We start from the raw sequence: 20,738 nt of genomic DNA, 5'->3' as shown, positions 1-20,738 counted from the left end.
GTAAGTACTCAGTACCAATTTTTTTTATTGAGGTATAATTAACACATAACATTATATTAGTTTCAGATATACAACATAATGAAAGGGGATTTGTATATGTTGCAAAATGATCACAATAAGTCTAGTTACCATCCTTCCACCTTCACAGATGACACAACTTTTTTTCATGTGACAAGAACTTTGAAGGTTGACTCTCTTAGCATTTTTCAAATACGCAATGAAATTGCCTGTATTCACCATGTTGTTCATCACATCCCCATGATTTGTTTATTTCATAACTAGAAGTTGATACCTTTTGATGTTTGTACTCAATACCAAATTTTTACATAATTTCCAACAAACTTAGAAAGCTAATATAATGCCAGTGATGCCTTGAGAGATCTGAAAGTCAATCCATGAAATTATCAGCTCAAAAAAGATACAAACCATTATTGAGGAAACCATTTCTGCCTTGACCAGTGCAGCTTTCTGAAAGAAATCTCCTTTCTTCAGGAACGTTTCAAGAGTTTCCACGGATTTTATCTCAATGTGTTGTGGCAAATGCCTGACATACATTGGCACATAATCGGATATTGGTCTCCATAAATATTACTCTTGTGTGGGAGGAGATTTTATTTCCTAGATGAAGATAACATACATGAAAATAGAGAATGTGTTTTTCTATATTACCTTATAACTTTATTTCACTCATACTTCTCCAATATGCTGTACCTTATAACTTTATTTCACTCATACTTCTCCCATGTAGTGTAACATGGAAAATAAATGTCTTTCAATGGATTGCTTCTCCTTTAAACCTGGATTGTTTACATGATGGACCATCAGTAAATTTAATTGATTAGATGGATGATGCAATCTGAAGGTTAGACTAGAGGCTGCCCTCTTTTTTATTTGTCACTTAAATTTATAGTTTTTGTGATTGCAAATCAGAAACTTGAGGTTTGTTTCTATTTGTCCAATCTGTTTTTTTCTGAGGTTGGTTTTGTTGGGGGTTTTTTTGCCATCTCTTTGGACAGTGTGTTATTTTTTAAGTTCCATTTAAAAAATGTAAGGTGTTATGGTATAACTATTTTTAAGCCATCATATATGGATCCCCAAATAGTATATCTATATATGTTATTATCCACAATTAATGTTATGATTTTAGCTGTCATGAGCTGTCATGAGTCTTATACAAAATAAGAAAGGAAGAGACAGTATAGTTTATGCATGTATCTATGTGATTACCGTTTCTGCTGCTTGTAGATCTTTTTGTAAGTGTTTTTCTCTTTGGTATAATTTGCCTTCTGTATGAAGAATTTCCTTTAACTTTTAAGGAGTTAGTTTTACTATAAGTGAATTGTTTCAATGTTTATTTATCTAAAAATATCATAACTTTACTTACTATTTTTCCTATTAAAGTGTATAAAAAGGTAATAAAATATGATCAATAATAAAAGTATACTTAGCAATAGACAACCTCCTTTTAAACACTAGGGAGTTAAATGCCTACGAATTATTATTTTTTAAGTAATTGATTAGAAGTAATTTCAAATCTACTTCATTTTTCACAGTACTATATATAAAATAGATAACTAATACTCATGATTAGGGTTAGTTGGAGATGTTGCCAATACACAGCCATTCTCCAATTCACCTGCCCCTCTGAGCACTGCCCCGTGCACTTCAAGGTCTACGTTGCTACAAGATCCCAATGGATCCCTAATCATGTCCACGGGAATCCTTTCCTCTATCTGGACTGTGCAGAATAAACCCATCTCTTCTGAAAGCTCCTACCATCGTTTCTTCATTTTTTTATAGCCCTAGGGGGGAAAAGGCCTGGAATACAATTGTCTATTCTACAATAGTAAGTGAGGAATTAATTTCCAAAGAAGAAAAGAGAAACTGTATTATGTCAATACTGTTCTGCAATAAGTAAAATATTTTCAGTCATTCAAAATGTTTATCTCATGTCTATATTTTGAAAGAATCTGTGTCTATTCATAATAATTTGAGAACAACACATGCACTTTTTAATGTATGTTACTTACTAGAGAGAAGAAAAATTAATTAAATAATAATTTAATTAATTAATCGAATAATCAAATAACTTAATGTAAAGAGAATAGATACTATAAATGAGGGGAAGTTCCAATTATAAGGATTCATTCTGTGTATAAAATGTCACCTAATCAGAGCGACAAGGAGGTTTCTGCAGGAAAATTCTGATTTATGGAAGAAGTAGAATCACAGAAGTAAAAGTGAGGTATTTGTGCCTCTAGAGGAGAAGTGGGCAGTATGCCTGTAGTGTGGGTTTGCTGATTGAATTTTTTTCCCACAGAGGATATGACCTTGATTGTTGAGAAAACCAATCACCTAAGGTTTAGCTACCCATTCTTATGAATGGCATGTCATTTTCTCTTGCAACTTTCAAGATTTTCTCATTACATTTAGCCTTTATTAGTTTGACTATGATATTGTCCAAGTATAATATTTGTGGCTTTTGTGCTTAGGGTTTGTTGAGATTCTTGGATCAGTAGGTTGATTTTCTTTTTAATCAAAATTGGGAGGTTTTTGGGACTTCCCTGATGGTCCAGTGGTTAAGACTCCGTGCTTCCACTGCAGGGGGCACGGGTTTGATCCCTGGGCAGGAAACTGGGATCATGCATGCCACACAGCGTGGCCCAAAAAAGAAAAAAAAAATCGAGGGAGTTTCTGTACACTCTCAGGAAAAGAAAAAAAAAATGGGGAAGTTTTCAGCCATATGTCTTCAATTAATTTTTCTATCCCTTTCCCCTCTCCACTCCTTCCATGTCTCCAATGACATGCATGTTGTAATGCTTGATATTTTTCCATGGACACAATTTTCATTTAGTCTTGTATTCACTAGCTGTGAAGATCCAAAGTTCATGTACAAGTGAGTCCTTTTCTGGTATCGTGACTTTCCTGTAGGCACCCTAGATCGTCCCAGAAATCCTAGTTTTATCTCTTCATTTTTATACCACTAGGAAAAGAAATGGCTGAAAAGGAACAGCATAAACAGCAAGATGAAATGGGAAAGAGAACTGTAAGAAAATTAAGGTTTGCTATTTTCAGTATTATTCTGTACTAAATATAATTATATTTTCTTCATGAAATGCATCTATGATATAGCCACACTTTGAGAGGCCTTGCACTAACAGGTATACTAAACACCAAGGCGAAGAACAACAAGGTCTTTGCCTTCATGTGTCTTACATGTTAAAGAGAAGAAGAATCTTTAATCTGATAACCACAGAACTAACTCTCAATGGAATTACTCTTTTGAATGAAAGGAAAGTGTTTCTACAAAATGTATAAGGATGATTTGACCTAACCGGCACGTTCAGTACAGTGTCCAGGAAGTTTAGATTTGAGAAAGAAAAACAGAATTAGGAAAAAGCTACATGGAATGAGTGAGTGTGATGAGTGAGTGTATAGTCTGTCCTCTGGCTGAACTAATAATTTTTCTTTCCACAAGGGATACGACCTTTGATATTGACACAGTCAATGAGTTCCTCATCATTAATAATGACTTGAGAAGGCAATGAATTAGCCCTAAAAGTAGAATAAAATCATGAAGACATACTCAATAGGAAATGAAAAACAGCAAAAAGAACAATTTCTTGGCGAAAAGCCTGTTGGAAACCCAGGGGAAGCGTGTGGTTATCCCAGAAGTGGGTGTACCATGGACTTTCAGATGTGAGGACAGGGGGCGCTAAAAACGTCACAAATTACAAGGAGTTGCAGGGTGCAAACTTTTTCTTAAAGAGGAAGATAGTAACTGTTTTAGGTCACGGGCCATATCGTCTCTGTCACACCTACTCTGCCTTTGTAGGTGGAAGCTGACATAGACAATATGAAAATGGGTGTGACTGCATTCCAATAAAATCCTCCAATACTTTTCCCAATAAAGGCAGCATCTTCCCATGCGGTCATATGGGCATTAGGGATACTGAGCATTTTGAGAAGGGAAAGTTGGCTTCGAAATGGGGTGTGTTCCAGATGAAAAGGTCCAGAAGTATCAAGAATCATACGATGTAAAGTCATTGGAACCAGACTCCTGATCCAAGACGATATTCGTATTTTGTGGAGATGAAAAAGCTTTGAGGAACACACCTTATTGGCAAATGTAGTAAAGGAAGTCGTTGGTGCACCCCTGAGTGTCCCATTAACGCCTGATGACAACTTTGGTTCTGAACTTTGATTTTCCACAGGGAACGCAGAAAAGGTTTTTCCCCTGCTGTTTGGCTACTCATTAGGATCTTTTTCCTAATTGCCGTAGCTTTTTCTTAATCAGCTGAGGAGGATGATGATAATTAGCGCTGGGGCTAAAGCTGGCTCCTCACGGGAGACGCCCCACACTCTCCATGCAGACAGTGTGGCCGAGACAGCAGATGATGGGATGGTGGCGTCTCTGTGGGGAGAGCAGGTCTGTGGACCGTGTCCCTGTAACTGTAGACTCAAGAGCCTCTGACCCATCCTGATCGACACTTCCCTGCACAGAGCTTTGCAGCAGAGACCAGGGAGGTGAGTGCTTCCTTACGTTCAGTCTCAGGGAGAAAACAAACAGGAGAGAGGAAGTCTCCAGCAGGAGAGGACCTTGGAGCTGTGTTTGTGCACTAACATTGGGCGGGACACATGCTGACCCTGCCTCACTGTGAGCATCCAAACCCATGATCTGGTTGGATGGAGCTGTGATCTAGGGAGCATAGGGTGGGGTTTCCAGTGGGGTCGTATGAGGATTCACTGGACGTGAACTTCAAGTCAGGACTTTTGCTAAGAAAAGTTTTAAAATGAGATTCATTGGGGCTACAGTAAAACCTAGCATCCTCGAGTGCCAGAGAATTTGCTGGTAATTATAATTCAGAGGAGCGCTCAGAATAAATAAATTTCCGTATTTCCTCCCTCAGTTGTTGGAGATGATGTAGGTGATGATCACAGGAAGCTCCCTGTGTCCAGACACTGTGGGCTGAGTATCTATTAGTCAATAAGGAGAATACTACTTGTCTTCACCTAGCTCTCAATGTATTAGGAAGACAGAGGATAAAGGGATGAACAAACAGAAAAGTCGTTTTTATTCTGAGATGAAGAGAGGGAGTCAGTTATGGTGACTGAGGATGATCATCAGGTGATTATGAGCAGGTGAAAGCAAGTGGGCTGGATCCTGAAGGAGCAAGAAAACTGCAGTGGTGGAAGAGCGGAATTCCAGGAAGAGGGTAGAATAGGAGTTGCTGTGATGAATCTAAATGTGTTTCTTGCTTTTTAGGGAAAGATTCGGCTGGCTCTCACGGGAAAAGGGAGAGGGGATGGCAGGGAAGTTAGAAATGCCTGAGGTGCCTGACTGTGAATGTTCTCCTCCCTCACATTCCTGCCAGTGGTAAGTAACAAAATGAATGTTTATCACTGTAAAAAATCAACTCTTGGTGGGGATTCTCTGGCGGTCCAGTGGTTAGGACTCAGCGCTTTCACTGCCGAGAGGAACTAAGACCTTGCAGCCCGCGACGCAGCCAAAAACAAACAGAAACAAAAAAAACTCTTGGTGTCACTGATTTTTTTTTTTCTATTTTTTGTCTGGTACCTCTTTTATTTACTTCTGTTCTGATCTTTATTTCCTTCCTTCTGCTAACTTTGAGCTTAGTTTGTTCTTTTTTTAGTTTTGTGAGGTATTAAGTTAGGTTGTTTATTGAGTTTTTTTGTTGTTGTTTTTTTGGGTTTTTTTTTTCACAAAAAATGTAGTCTGTATTTTTAAATTTCAGGAAAAAATTCAAACTTCTCATTATCAGTAATTAGAAACAATGCACATAAGGTACGGTTATCCTACTAATAATCATAATATCTACAGACCCTTAATCTTATCTATAAAAAATGAGCATTAATATGCTTTTTCTTTCTGGAATATTTGTCAGAAAACTAATTAGTTCAAGCAACTATACCCCAGTTAGAAAAAAAAACAACAATTAGTTCATCTTGAAGAATGTTTTGTATTATTCTGACTAATTTGTGTTATGTTGAAAATCTACATTTAATAAATGTGTTGTTGGAATTCCCTGGCGGTCCATTGGTTAGGACGCTGAGCTTCCACTGCAGGGGGCACGGGTTTGATCCCTGGTGGGGGAACTAAGATCTTTCAAGCCGCGTGGTGCAGCCAAAAAAGAAAAAAATGTGTTGTTGAAAAAAAAATCATAAGTTTACTATATAACCAGTTCTTAGTATAGTGGTCAGTAGTGTCAAGAATATTCTTGTTGTTATGCTATAGATCTCCAGAACTTTTTCGTCTTACAAAATTAATCGCTATATGCTTTAGAAGAAAAAAAAAGTCTTTATTTTCTCTCTCTCCAGCCACTGGTATCCACCATTTTTCTTTGATATTCTCTATGTGTGACCACTTTACATAACATGTGTGTGTGGCATTCTAAAGCAATTTTTGTGTGTGTGATGGGTGGGTTTATTTCACTGGCATATTGTCCTCAAGTTTCATCCATGTTGTTCCTTCCTTTAAAGGGCTGGATAATATTCCATTGTGGGTAAACACCACACAATATTTTGTTTGCTTATTCATCTGAAGATCAGCCTTGGGTTATTTCAGTTCTTCACTATTGTGAATAGTACTGCTATGAACATGAGTTTGCAAGTGTCTCTTCAAGTTTGCTTTCTATTATTTTGGGTATGTACCTAGAATTTGGATGACTTGGTAGTTCTCGTTTCAATTTTTGTAGGCTCTGCCACGTTTCCCGTAGCGGTTGTTGCATTTTACAACCTTAGCAGCAGTGCCCATGGATATAGTGCACATTTTCCTTCCCCAGGGCTTGTTCCAGGGCTGTTTCCATCATGAGTTTCTGCTCCAATAAGACTTGATTCCCTCTATTCACTTGTCCTTCTCGCCAGTCATGGAGGCAGTGATGTTTTCACCTGTATCCTTGCCTCTCTTACGGATCCAAGAATTTTCAATCCATTCAGTGTTTTACTTGTTAGGATGGAGTGATGACTTCAAGTTCATTACATGAGGAACCAGAAAGCAGAAGTCCTGCCAATTTTTTAAAGTATTCTGTATCTGGTCACTCTGATGAATTATGAGTTCTCCAGTGTGAACAACTGATTCACTTGCAACTGTATTAAAATTAGTTAGACACTTTATAATCTCAGTGATATTTTTGCATTTCCATTTTATTTTCTTCAGCTAATACATTCTTACAATAGACAGGATAACCGTGAATTCTATGGGTGGTAGACTATATCCTTGTCTTTTTTCCTGTCATATTCATATGCTCAGTACATATTAGTTAACACCTATCATGGATCAACGCTATTGACAAACAAGACAGACATGGTTCCCAGTTCATGGACCTTACATGCTGTGGGAGCTTCTGAGTCTACAAGTAAATAGAAATACATACAGTATAACGTGAACAGTGTAACTGGTGTCATGTGTATTTTCTCCTGTGGAGTATGACAGTGTCTCCCTGCTCAAGAGAAGAAAAGAGTGGGAATCCCTTTACCATGTTGGTTATGTACGAAGACTGCTGATGTCATTAGCAGCACAGCTTCCTTTCTGCTCCAGGACCCTCTGAAGTCCTCTCCATGTCTTTTCACGAAGATGCCCTGAGAAACCAAGGGGAGGTGGCTGTGAAAACCATCTTTCTGTTACAGGTGGTGGTTGAGTCTCTGGGTAATGTCATCCTTTTCTTCCACAGTATCTCTCCAATCTTGCCTAGCCAAAAGCAGAGACCCACAGACATGATTCTTACACACATGGCCATGGCCAATCTCCTGGTTGTTCTCTGCTCTGGAATTCTCCACACAATGGCAACCTTTATTTTAAAAAAAAAAAAAAAAAACCCTCTCCAGACTTGGGAATAAATTTGTATATTATACACAGAGAGTGGCTCGTAGCACCACGCTGTGTTCCACCTGTGTCCTGAGCACCTATCAATCCTTCACGCTCATCCCCAGGAGAGTGGAGTGGATGATGCTCAGAAGAAGAGCCCCCAAGGTCATTGGTCCTTCCTGGTGCACCTGCTGGATGGTCAGTTTCTTAATGAATATCTATGTTTCTGTGACAGTCACTTGTCCACAGGACATGAAAAAATGGTACTGACACTCAGGGGAAGTGGTTCTGTTCATCCTCGAGTCCCAGTGCCACCTGGGTCATCCTGTGGTCCATCTCTGATGTCATGTTTATTGGCCTCGTGATCTAGTCCAGTGGCTCCACGATGCTTCTCCTGCACAGACACCACCAGAGAGTGCAGTATATTCACACCCCCACTGGCTGCCACAGGTGCCCCACAGAGACCAGAGCCACCCAGACCATCTTGTTGCTGGTGGTCACCTTTGCCATCTTCTATGTGCTGAATTCCATTTTTGCTTTTTATATTTCCGCCTTTGTAGATTCTCCTCTGTGGTTGATACAGACCTCTCGTGTTCTGGTTTCATGTTTCCCCACTTTTAGCCCCTTCCTGCTTATCCTTAGGGATCGAGATCTCCTAGGTTCTGCTCTTAAGTTGTTAGGAATCATGGTTGAAGTGATGAATATGTATTGGGTTGGCCAAAAATTTCATTCGCGTTTTCCGATCTTAAGGAAAAACTGGACGAACTTTTTGGCAAACCCAGTAGAAAACAGCTTCACTAATAACCGTTGCTAATTTGTGACTTTTTACTCAGTATTAGGTATATTAACATACAACATTATAGTAGTTTCAATTGTGCTACATAAAGATTCTGTATTGTATATATTTCAAAATATCACCACAATAATTATAAGCTGCCATCTTCGTACACAGATACAAAAATTATTTTTCTTGTGATGAGGCCTTTAATTTTACTCTCTTAGAAACTTTCAGAGGTGCAATACAGTATTCACTGTGTCACCATGTTGTACGTTACATCCCTATTTTACAACTGAACATTGGAATATTTTGATGTTTGTCCTCAGTACCAAATTTTTACATAAAATCCAATGAACTTAGTCAATTTAATAACGGTGCTACACTGGGATATCTGAAAGTTAATCCATCAAATTATCACCTGGAAGAAGATACAGCAAATTACTGAAAAAACCAGTTTCCCTCTTGATCATTGCAGTGTCTGAAAGAAATCTCCTTTATTCAGGAATATTTGAAGGGTTTCCACAAATTTTATCTCTATGTGGCTAAAACCTGAAATACATTGGCACATACTCCAAAACTGGTCCAGATAAATATTACTCCAGGGTGTGTGTAGATTTTATTTTACAGATGAAGAAAACTGTAAAATGGAGAATGTGTTTTTTATATTATTTTGTATCTTTATTTCACCCTTCTTTTCCAATAAGCTGACTGTTACACAGAAAATCAATGTTCTTCCATGGGTTGCTTCACCTTTGAACCTGGATTTTCTGTACATGGTTGACCTGGATGGTGATTTTGGTTGATTGGAAGGATGAAGTAATATGAAAGCAGGAGGAGAAACTCCCCTCTTTATATTTTTTTAATTAGATTGGAGTATAGCTGATTTACGATATTGTGTTAGTTTCAGGCGTACAGCAAAGTGATTCAGTTTTACATATGCATATATTCATTCTTTTTCAGATTCTTTTCTCATATAGGTTATCACAGAATATAGAGTTCCCTGTGCTATACAGTAGGACCTTGCTGGTTATCTATCATATATAGTAGTGTGTGTATGAAACTTCCCTCTTTATATTTGTCACTTAAATGTTCACTTTCCATCATTGAAAAACAAAAATGTTTGTCTTAGATTTCCATTGTCCTGTTTTTTTCTCTTTGTTTTTTTTTTTCTTCTGCCTCCTTTTAGGACAGTTTGGTATTTTTAAAAATAAATCTATTTATTTATTTGTTTTTACTTTTGTCTGAGTTGGGTCTTCGTTGCTGTGCCCTGCTTTCTCTAGTTGCGGCGAGCAGGGGCTACTCTTCGTTGTGGTGCGCGGGCTTCTCATTGCGGTAGCTTCTCTTGTTGCGGAGCACGGGCTCTAGGCACGCGGGCTTCAGTAGTTGTGGCATGCGGGCTCTAGAGCACAAGCTCAGTAGTTGTGGCACACGGCCTTAGTTGCTCCAAGGCATGTGGGATCTTCCCGGACCAGGGCTCGAACCCATGTCCTCTGCATTGGCAGGCGGATTCTTAACCACTGCACCACCAGGGAAGCCCTGCTATTTTTAATACACCATTAAACTTTGATACCGCTAGGGTATAACTATTTTCCATTGGTTGTGGTTCCCAAGGTATTAGATTCTAGTTAGAACTTCTTTTGACCATTTCACAAAATATGTAAGAATCTTACAATAGTATAATTCCACATATCTTGTAAATCTTTACGCTGTTGTTTTGTTTCCTCTAAAGAATACTGATTCCTTCAAATGGAAATCAGTTTTTAGAAACCAAGATCTGCTATTATCTTTGCAAATTGCTACCAATATGTCATTGATTCTGAGGCCTCGCAGCAAAAAGATCTTTTAATATTTAGGTTGCATACACATGGGCGAACACACGTGAAAATACACAGACATACACATATACACATGTATATTTTTATAATGATCTATGAGTTATGCACAAATGTTCTAAATCAAAACCAACCCCTAGGACTCATTCTAGCCTTTCCCTCTTTTATGCTTACAAATAATCCTGCAACAGTGGAAAGCCTGGACGACACCCGCCTCAATGTATATATATTATTGGCTCAGTCTTTTCCTCGCATGTTTAAGGATCCCAGTCTCATAACCACACTGTCTGTCTCATCTCCCTCCATTCTACATCCCCTCAGTACCTTCATGTAATGCTTATTTGTTCTTTCACAAGGATACCCTCCCTAGGTACCACTTTCATCCCTGGATTGGTGGTGACTGAAACACACAACAATACTGCTGCTTTGCCAGCTTCCTCCCTCACGGGCCTGCACTCGGGGGGCTCCCATCCCACTAACTGTGCTTCTGCAGCTACGCTAACCCCACTGTGGCCTGAGAGGGGGAAGGAAATGACCAGAAAGGGATGAAGTGGATAAACAGAAATACAGAGAAGGAGGTGCCACCCTAAATTCTGAAGGTTGTTCTCAGTGGTGCAAAATTCCGGGCCAACCCTTGGTTCCATTCTTTTCATTTCCTCAAGATTGACAGCTAGAGTGGCAGAGTAAGGTTTCAAAAATAGAGAGATCTAAGAGGAAATAGTAAATGGAAAATGATTGATGGAAGTACAACATCGTTGTTTGGCAACTATTCAGTGCTCTGTGGTGACCTAAATGGGAAAGAAGTCTAGAAAAGAGGGGATATATGTACATGTACAACTGATTCACTTTGCGGTACAGCAGAAACTAACACAACAATGTAAAGCAACTATACTCCAATAAAGTTAATTTTTAAAAATTCTTACTTAAAAAAAACATCCCCCAGCATTTTCTTGTCACTGAATCCGAAGGATCCACTCTACTTCAGCCCCAAAATTATTTTTGGTGGCAGTTCATTTCAGTCCTGACATCAGGCCATCCAAAGGCCATGACAGTTTCTGCTCTGACATCATTCACTCCTGTGTCCTGCACTTTCCCATCTCTAGAGAGTGTGTCCCTTTGATGCATCTAAGGACAGGTCATAGTTCTGCAGCATTTTCATGGGGCTGTGACAGGCAGGGTCTCTCTTGGTTCCACACACAATTTTACTGGAAACAGAAACATTGAAGTTCCTCTTTGTTGATGCCAGATTCTCACAGTATTGTATCTTGAGAGTTCTTAAAAATTTAAACACCAATGAGCCCTTAGAGGAAAGCTTACAGAGAGATCACCATAGCTGAGGGACATAGAAATAAAAGGGATAATGAATATCTGCAACTAACGGAAAATATCTCCTAAAATGTTCAGCTTGGAAGAAGAAAATGTGATGAGACTAGCAGAGTGGAAGGCAGGGAAAGAAGGAGGCTGAGGGCCTGAGAGCGTCAGCTGTTACCGTAGCAAAATTCCAACATCTATAGAATTGAAATAATTACTATTAACCAAGATAAGCACAGGACCAGGACTGTGGGGAAAATTATTCTCATCATGGTGGTCTTAACAAATGACCCAGTTGTTTATGCTTTTTATTAGAGCCTGCATGTTCATCTCTGGGCTATGGGGTCCTGTGTTCCTATCATTTACTCCACCACACCATCAGGTGGACTATTCAACATTTATTTCTTCCATGCATTCAGTAAAAGCTAAGATAAGTGACAGGATCAAGTTAAAGAAACAAAAATAGTGAAAGTCATATTGAAACTTCAGGGAAGAATCCCAACAAAAAGAATAAACTACCTAGGGGAAACCTACCTAAAAAGGTAAAAGACCTGTATTCTGAAAACTGTAAGACACCATGAAAGAAATTGAAGAGGACACAAACAGATGGAAAGATAAACCGTGTTCTTGGATTGGAAGAACCAGTATTGTCACATGACCATACTACCCAAGGCAATCTACAGATTGCCATAACTAAAAAAAAAAAAAAAAAAAAATCCCACATGCTGCAATGAAGATCCTGCATGCCACAACTAAGACCCGGCACAGCCAAATAAATAAATAAAATATTTTTTAAAAAGAACTGGAAACTTAAAAAAAAAAGAAAAGGAATTCAGCCTTCTTTTATACTAAAAGGGGAGGGGGTGTGGCTGCTTGGTGCAAACTTCTTGGTGCCAGCTAGACCCAGGAGGGAGTGTTATAATCCTTTGTTCTGGCAGCTGTGCATGTAGGTCAGGTCATATGCTCCTGTAAACCTCCAGCAAGATAAATGTTACTCTCTGTTCTGCAACTTTTTATCTCTGTATGAATGAGAAGTGTTATACCTTTAAAGGTCAAGCCTGGGAAGCAGAGCTGTGAGAAAGGGCTTTTATGTATATTTCAGGCTCTAGGCAACATTCTGTTACAAAGATGCAGAGCCCGCAGGACTAAGCACGGGCAACAGAGCACGAGGGCTAGAGCTAAAGGAAGAGATCCAATATGGATTCAGGTTTGTTATTCTCTGTTACAAATCTTGCCAGCCGTAAAGAAAAAGCCATTTTGAAGAAGTGATTGTGAACCACTGAGTATGATATTAGGAAATACTTCTGAGTAGGTTTAATTAATTTCGTGATCTAAACATAAAGAGATTCTACATAAATGAGCAGAAAGTATTGGAAATTAGCTCCATTTATTTCATGAAGATTAATATGGATTGCAAAAATTTCAGGTTAAAAATTCTTTTCTGACCAAAATTCAAATCTTCACCAACAGTCATAATATTCCAGACCTAATATAGAATGATAATGAAACAATATTTCATCCAAATTGTTAAAAATAATTAAAGGAGGCACTTTAGATGGTAAACTTTAACACTTAGTGAAACGGTCGGAGAACTGCAAAACAGGGCAGAAGGAGAGGGAGGTTTTATAGAAGAAAGAGTAAAAAACAAGGAAGTAAAAAAAGGAAAATATCCGACTGGCTGGGGCCACATAGTCAAGCTTGTTTGGGGTGAGAAGAAGCAAGGAAATTAGTGTCCAGGGCTGGCTTGGCACTGGGGAATTGGCTGACTGATATGCTGCATTTATAATCAGTTGGACCATTTACAGGGACATGAAAGTTACTTAAATTTCAGTTTGCCAAGGTGGCGCTCTAGGTAGGAGAGGCTTCACCTTAGACCTAGAAAATTAACAATACTAATAAAAATACACTACTTTAAGGATAAATTGTTCTCTTTCGTTTGTGGTAAACTCCCTATGTCCTCAATAAAATTTCACTCATTCAAAAAATAAATCAAAATCTGGTGGAATTAAGGAGGAGAGGTGGGAATGTGAATAAGGAGGGAGGAGAGACCATCTCCAGTAAAAGCCCCCGCAGGGGAATCTCACTCCAGAGCTGTGTGGTCAGTAGCTCATGGAGGCCACAGGAGAGCCGAGTGGACTTGAGGCGGGTCCAGTTGATGGAATTTCTTTTTTCTATCTCAGAATTCTACAAAAGGCAGATATGAGAGAGCAAGGTCTGTAGAACGTAGTCCTTTATTAATTCAGCGAGTGTTGTCTGAGGTCAACTCAATGCCAAGCTAAGTGTGTGCACTTAGTATACTGTGCCCTGGGAGCCATGGGCTGGCTTTGATTTTTTTATACACAGGCTAGAGAAATGACAGTGTCTTCATTTTCTCAGTCATCATGGCTTGACAGTCTGCATAAGATGGTGAATACCCCCCTTTGACTTATTCAAACTCTCAGGTTCTGCAAAGTTTTTGCCACAGGTGGGTCCAGGTGGGGTGGTTGATGTATTTCTTTTTTTTTTTTTTTTGCAGGTTTTTTAAAAAATTTTATTTATTTATTTATTCATCTTTGGCTGTGTTGGGTCTTCGTTTCTGTGCGAGGGCTTTCTCTAGTTGCGGCGAGCAGGGGCCACTCTTCATCGCGGTGCGCAGGCCTTTCCCTATCGCGGCCTCTCTTGTTGCCGAGCACAGGCTCCAGACGCGCAGGCTCAGTAATTGTGGCTCACGGGCCCAGCTGCTCCGCAGTATGTGGGATCCTCCCAGACCAGGGCTCGAACCCGCGTCCCCCGCACCGGCAGGCAGATTCTCAACCACTGCGCCACCAGGGAAGCCCTGGTTGATGTATTTCTGAGTTTAGGCCAGCAATGTCCAGGAGAGATAGAACATGATCCATTAATTACATGTCACTTGCTGCACATTAAAGAAAGTAAAAAGAAACTCTAAATTATTTTAATAGCTTAAATATTATCATTTTAAGCCATAATCAATTCTGAAAAGATCTTAAGATAGTTTATATTCTCTCCATCTTAATACATCTTTGAAATCCAGTGTGTATGTTACACTCACAGCACCTCTCAGTTCAGATGGGCCCATTGCAGGAGCTCGATAGCCACATGGGGCTGGACTGTCCACACTGGACAGTAACGATCTGGACCCTTTCACCAGCTCAGCTAAAAGACTTTTGATGAATCATGTCTTTCAACTAACCAGCATTTCAAACATCAGAACCAGGGATGTGAGTATTTCCATTTGTATCTTCATTGCTTAGTGCTAGGGATGGCACACAGTAGGTCCACCGTATCCCTATGTTTAAACGTGAGGGGACAGAGCCCCATGATGAATAATCATTCAACACAATAAAACCATTGTCACTCACGTTCTTCCCAGTCAGGGGCTATGTTTTACACTTTAAAGAAGCAGTAGCTATCCTATATGTTTGGCTTATCTTGAAAAACCCAGGTACTTGAAATGTGGACGTGCCTGCTGCCCCCAGGGCATCAATTCACTGCACAAGGAGCCAACGGGAGTGGTTTATTGTGTCCCTTTCTGCCCCACGGTCTTTCAAACAAACGCCATCAGGCCATTTCCCAGCTGATGAAACTGGTTTTCCAAGATCCAATATTCATTTGAAATTTCCAACTGTCAACTGATAATTCTAATGCTCAAATTCAAAAATTCCAATGTTATCTCTCTATATTTACTAATCAATGTTTTTTCCTAATTCATGTCTGTATGTCCAGAAATGCTTCTTTCCAACACTAATTGCCCAAAACACAGAGACAGGCTGGTGGTCCAGTGAGATCCTGAAGACGAGGACTTCATGGCTGACTTAGAGAATTACAATCTCTTAGCAGAGGAACATGGACATGAGGAAAACCTGCAGATTCTTAGGAGGGAAACACAGTTTTTATTTTTATTTATTTAATTTTAATTTTTTTAACATCTTTATTGGAGTATGATTGCTTTACAATGGTGTGTTAATTTCTGCTTTATAACAAAGTGAATCAGCTATGCATATACATATATCCCCATATCTCTTCCCTCTTGCATCTCCCTCCCACCCTCCCTATCCCAACCCTCTATGTGGTCACAAAGCACCGAGCTGATCTCCCTGTGCTATGCGGCTGCTTCCCACTAGCTAGCTATTTTACATTTGGTAGTGTATATAAGTCCATGCCACTCTCTCACTTCATCCCAGCTCACCCTTACCCCTCCCCGTATCCTCAAGTCCATTCTCTAGGTCTCTAGGTCTTAATTCCTGTCCTGCCCCTAGGTTCTTCAGAACCATTTTTTTTTTAGATTCCATATATATGTGTTAGCATACTTGTTAGCATATTTGTTTTTCTCTTTCTGACTTACTTCACTCTGTAGGACAGACTCTAGATCCATCCACCTCACTACAAATAACTCAATTTCATTTCTTTTTACGGCTGAGTAATACTCCATTGTATATATGTGCCACATCTTCTTTATCCATTCATCTGTCGATGGACACTTAGGTTGCTTCCATGTCCTGGTTATTGTAAATAGAGCTGCAATGAACATTGTGGTACATGACTCATTTTGAATTATGGTTTTCTCAGGGTATATGCCCAGTAGTGGGATTGCTGGATCATATGGTAGTTCTATTTTTAGTTTTTTGAGGAACCTCCATACTGTTCTCCATAGTGGCTGTATCAATTCACATTCCCACCAACAGTGCAAGAGGGTTCCCTTTTCTCCACACCCTCTCCAGCATTTATTGTTTGTAGATTTTTGATGATGGCCATTCTGACCGGTGTGAGGTGATACCTCATGTAGTCTTGATTTGCATTTCTCTAATGATTAGTGATGCTGAGCATCCTTTTATGTATTTGTTGGCAATCTGTATATCTTCTTTGGAGAAAGGTCTATTTAGGTCTTCTGTCCATTTTTGGATTGGGTTGTATGTTTTTTGATATTGAGCTGCATGAGCTGCTTGTATATTTTGGAGATTAATCCTTTTTCAGTTGCTTCGTTTGCAAATATTTTCTCCCATTCTGAGGATTGTCTTTTCATCTTGTTTATAGTTTCTTTTGCTGTGCAAAAGCTTTTAAGTTTCATTAGGTCCCATTTCTTTATTTTTGTTTTTATTTCCATTTCTCTAGGAGGTGGGTCAAAAAGGATCTTGCTGTGATTTATGTCATAGAGTGTTCTGCCTATGTTTTCCTCTAAGAGTTTGATAGTGTCTGGCCTTACATTTAGGTCTTTAATCCATTTTGAGTTTATTTTTGGAAACACTGTTTTTAAGTAGGATATTTTTCATTTTAAACTGATCTGAGGCAATAAATAGCAAGAGTTGTGAAACTTAAACTCATGGAAGAGATCAGCCTCCAGATCATATGCTGATGATCAGTGTGAACAAATTTTGGAACAGTTTGGAAAAGTGAGACCGTGAAGGAAAATGCCCAACGGGAAACATAGTGAAGGGAGCCCCTGGTGCACTTTGAGTGTCCCCTCCTCCCCATTTATGACTTTCATTCTAAACTTGGATTCTTCCAAAGGGAACATAGAAAACTTCCTCTGCTCTCTGCTCAGCTGCTCATGTAGATCTTCTCAGTAATTCCCAGGAGTTGTCACTAATCCCCAGACGTGGATGAGGGTGATGAGCGCTGGGGATAAGATTTGCTCCTCATTGGAGACGCCCCAGACTCTCCATGCAGACAGTGTCACCTCTACTACAGATGACATGATAATGGCACCTCTGTGGGGAGATCAGGTCCAGGCACCCTGTCCCTATAATTATGGCCCATCCTGATTGACAGTTCCCTGCACAGAGCTCTGGAGCCAGGTCCAGGCAGGTGAGTGCTTCCTTGTGTTCAATCTCAGGGCAGAAAACAGGAGAGAAGGGCTCTCCAACAGGAGAGGAACTCAGAGCTGTGCTGTTAGCACAATTGGGCAGGACAGGTGCCCACCCTGCCTTGTCCTGAGGTGCCCCATTCATGCCCTAGCTGGGCAGGTAGAAGTTGAAAATATATTGTGTATGTTTCAGAGTGGTACCAGAGTCATGAGGTTCCCTGAAAGTCCTTGTGCCCTGGAGCCCCTAATGATGAGGGAAAGAGGGATGGGGCCACTTTGGAATTTGTGCCAAGCCATTCAAAGCCACTGAGATCCTCAACCATGTATAAAAGGGTCCACTGATTTTCTCAGACCTAACAGATTAGCTTTACGTGTGAATATAAAAGGACACATGGATGTGCAGAGTTTGGGTTGGGACTTAAAAGTCCTGAAACATGAATTAAGTTCCAGTGACAGACATATACCATACACATAGAAACAGAAATACACAGGGAGAAATACACTGCCCTGTAATGACATGCATTTTTACTTTCTGATAATCTACTTCAGTAGATTTCAGTTGTAATTTCTGTCCAGATCTTCTGTGTCATTCTTCTGTGTGTTTGCTGTGTTTGTATATGAAAGTGTTCCTGCTATTTTTATCTCTTTATGGAAATGCTCCTCTATCCTTCCTTAACCTTAGTCAACAGGGGGAAGAAAAAATAATGTGTAGTAAGTTGAAACACAGTTCATTTTTCAGGTCTGCGAAATCCTGTTACTCTTGACAAAGTTAAAAATGCATGATTTTTTAAAATTGGAGTTAGGAATTAAAACAACTCTCTGTGGAATACACCTTTGCATTTTATGCTTGGAAATACAGTGGAATGTACCTTGCACCGTGCTATGATCTAAAGGTCCCTCTGGCATTCATATATTGAAATCATAACTCCTAAAGATGATGGTAAAGGAGGTGAGGGTTCAGTCTTCTATTCAGTGAAGATGGTTTCAGCACCTTACTCTCTCAAGGCTGTGCCCTTGAAAACAGCTCCAGCAATGGGAAATGTGGGTAGAATGTATGTTCCAAGGACGGGGGACTGGGTGAGGAGCCTCTGGTTGCCCAGGTCAAGATCTTGTGTCAACCAGTGGTCACATCCTCTCCATGACCTCTGCCAACAACAGGGACTAGGTGCTGGCCACGAACCAGGAAGAAGGCTCTCACCAAAAGTGGACCATGCTACAGCCTTGAACTTGGACTTGCAACCTCCAGAACTGTGGGCTATAAGTTTCTGTTGCTTATAAGCCTCCCAGTGGGCGATATTTTGTTATAGCAGCCTGAACACTGAGGACAATATTGAAAAGAACTCCAGGTGGTACTGATGGCTAAGACCAAGACACCATCAGAGGAAAGTTTCAGTGATTCTACACTGGAAGCAAAGGACTTGCATCCTCCCCAACTTTCTCTGTGTCCCTCTATCCAGGGCCTTGTTCCCAACCCCTTTGTCCATTGCTCTAGGCACATGATGAGCTCTCTTAGCAGGACTTTCTCATCCTCTCTTTTTTTTTTAATTCAATTTTTAAAATTAATTTTTATTGGAGGATAGTTGCTCTACTGTGTTGTGTCAGTTGCTGCTGTACAGCAAAGTGTATCAGCCATACGTATACATATGTCCCCTCTTTTCTGGATTTCCTTCCCATTTAGGTCACCACAGAGCACTGGGTAGAGTTCCCTGTGCTCTACAGTAGGTTCTCATTAGTTATCTATTTTATACATAGTGGTGTATATATGTCAATCCCCACCTCCCAATTCATCCCAACTCCCCTTCCCCCCTTGGTAACCATAAGTTTGTTTCCTACATCTGTGTCTCTATTTCTGCTTTGCAAACAAGTTCATTTGTACCACTTTTCTAGAGTCCACATATAAGCGCTATTATACAGTATTTGTCTTTCTCTCTCTGACTTACTTCACTCTGTATGACAATCTCTAGGTCTCACGACCTCTCTTGAAAGGTCTACAAACCAGCCCTGATTTCTGTGCTCGCCTCTGATGAGGTACACACCCTGCTGCTTCCACTGCACTGTGTGGAACACAGTTATAAAATCCCAGCAGGTATGAGGAAGATAGTGGAGCAACTATCTTCCTTAAATTTTGTTGGTTCTCATCCACAATCGCATCCAGGTGATGGTAATCCACAGTGAGTGTGGGCAGCCGCTACATGAATGATTTACTCCAGTGCCCAGGCCCCCAGGCAAAGGGTGGTCTAAGTGCATTGGTCGCTATTGCTGTGAGCTTAGGTCCAGTTACGGACTCCGGACCTGAGCACTGCAGCATATGCTTCCCTCACTGGCTGACCTTTACAGCAGGAAATCATTCCCAATTCAGAGCACATGTTAACTCTGTATTAAGTTTGTGATGGGGCTTTAAGAAAGGTCCACAGTTAATGTGCATTATGTGAGCACAGCTGCATCTGTAATGCACTAAAATCAAGATTCCAGACCAGAGCCTACCAGATTCCCAGGCCAGAGCCTACCAGATTCCCAGGCCAGGCTCCCTGGATGCACCAAGTCCCCCTTGTTCTCTCTCTCTTCTCTGTGCCTCTTCTAATAGGTAATAGAATCAGTGGTGGCCCTGCTGGGATGAGTACAATGCATGTTTTGGCACATAATCCAATCCACAATATCTCTTGTGATATTAGAATTTCCTCCATGCCAGCTTGGGCTTGGGATTGTGAAATGTGATCTAGATGTTTTTGTAATCGGCAACCCTTCTTAGACTGTCAGACACAACCCAGCATCTTCCATCGAGCTGAGTCATGAGGGAGTGTTGGTGAATTAATTGGTTCTTGTATCAGAGGGTTCCCTTCTGAGGCTCCTATTGGCTCCACCCTCAAGGTCACTTTAGGACAAGCAGACTGTCCCCTGACCTGATAGTCAAGAGTAGCTGGAGGTGGTGGCATCCAGAAAACCTTTCATATTCAACTTTCACCCTTCCTTTGAGGACTACCCCCATTCAAGTCCTGGGTCCACATTGCCGCCGACAGCCAATCATGGCTGGTTCCGTATCCAACTCCCTGTGATGGAGCCAAAGGTAAATGAAGGGAAGCCAAGGGCACATAATTCAAAGCTGAACTTCTCATCATGCTTTTTCTGAATCTGCTTGATACGTTCACATCACAAGCTCCTCGGGTCCTCAGAAATGATGAGGCGAGCATTGGC

The sequence above is a fragment of the Eubalaena glacialis genome, chromosome 18 (genome assembly GCF_028564815.1).
Source record: "Eubalaena glacialis isolate mEubGla1 chromosome 18, mEubGla1.1.hap2.+ XY, whole genome shotgun sequence".
NCBI lineage: Eukaryota > Metazoa > Chordata > Mammalia > Artiodactyla > Balaenidae > Eubalaena > Eubalaena glacialis.
The sequence above is the reverse complement of the archived record's forward strand: the minus strand, read 5'-3'. Positions refer to the sequence as shown.